Source organism: Bison bison, unplaced genomic scaffold (genome assembly GCF_000754665.1).
Source record: "Bison bison bison isolate TAMUID 2011002044 unplaced genomic scaffold, Bison_UMD1.0 scf7180017849517, whole genome shotgun sequence".
Taxonomy (NCBI): Eukaryota; Metazoa; Chordata; class Mammalia; order Artiodactyla; family Bovidae; genus Bison; species Bison bison.
This window is the reverse complement of record NW_011480090.1, coordinates 15,302-16,087: the sequence shown is the minus strand read 5'-3', so window position 1 is coordinate 16,087 and position 786 is coordinate 15,302. Positions and strand designations below refer to the sequence as shown.

The window sequence follows — 786 nt, the reverse complement described above, 5'->3', positions numbered from 1 at the left end:
CTCTTACTGTTCTCTTGGGCAGTCAATGAATGGCAGCCATTCTTATATAGATACAACTGGAATCCCTGTGAATGTACTACAGCTTCTAACATTCAAATCAGTGATCCAAAGAACCAAATCATTCAGGTTGCTTACATTTAGTTGATTCTTTGTTTACATATCTTTCTGTCAAAGTAGTTTATACATTAATACTATTAATACTTTCCCCCACAGCTCAGAAAGAGAATGTACCACAGTTTTATTTCCGGGCAAAGGCTTTTTTGTTTAGTATAACTATGAATGGCTGAGTGTTGACTCTATTATCACCTTGATCACCTTTATGTACCAGAGGAGATGACTTATTCTCATGCCTTCAATAACCAGCTATGTATAAGTGCTACTTGGGTACTATTGCCTTCGGTCTAATCCTTATACAGGCTGTTTCTCATTTGACTGTGACTGTGGGTTGCCACACCAAGTACATGTGATAAATTTACCATTTTCCCCTTTGCCTAGATTCTCTATGACAAAATGGTGAGACATCCGTAACTTAGGAAACTAACATCATCATTGTACCTTGACTAGATTTCATCTCTGTAAGTTGTCTCTTCAGTTCTCAGTTTGTCCTCCATAGAAGCTTCTCAATCTGCTCCCTCCACCTCAGGCTCTCGGTTCACGGCAGGACTCCTCAGTACTCCTTATGGTCAATACTACCCTTACACCGTAATGAAGCCTCTGTTCCCCTGCCATCGCTGTGTTCTCTGCCACTCTGAGCACCACTCTCTCACCTTCTTTAATATTGGACAG

At 40.6% G+C, this 786-nt stretch overlaps 1 long non-coding RNA gene across 1 annotated transcript in view; it reads right to left on the bottom strand.

Annotated features, from left to right (window-relative positions):
- Nucleotides 1–786, bottom strand: part of LOC104993882 — a 6,695-nt gene that overhangs the window by 2,205 nt on the left and 3,704 nt on the right. The gene's annotated exons all lie outside the window — the stretch shown is intronic.